Genomic DNA, 434 nt, shown 5'->3' with positions numbered 1-434 from the left:
ATCTATATGTCTAACTTATTATCTCTTTCTGTATATCACAATCCCCCACTTCGAATCTCTGTTTCTGTAAAATAGAAGGGTGTGTTTTATTTTCCCCTTTTCTCTCAAAATCTCGTTACACTGACCTGCATATATTATTACGACGTTTCTATTGATTGCTTCTCTCTGACGACATTGCACAATGCCTGTGTTTCCCACGATAGGTTAGGTTTCCGATATTGCAGCACTGGATAGATAGCCTCTTTCACCAGCGTGAGGAGAGATAAGTTTGTGTTTATGTTTTTTTTTTCTCCGAATTTCCCACCATCGGGTATAGATACGAGGAAGAAAAACAACAATACACATGAAAATAATTGATAGAGTTATCACAAACAATGTAGCTCCAATTCCATAACAAACACAGGCCACAGATAACCTTTTACGTACGCAGTTAA

The sequence above is a fragment of the Penaeus monodon genome, chromosome 30 (assembly GCF_015228065.2).
Source record: "Penaeus monodon isolate SGIC_2016 chromosome 30, NSTDA_Pmon_1, whole genome shotgun sequence".
NCBI classification, from domain to species: domain Eukaryota; kingdom Metazoa; phylum Arthropoda; class Malacostraca; order Decapoda; family Penaeidae; genus Penaeus; species Penaeus monodon.
Note: the sequence above shows the minus strand (reverse complement) of the source record.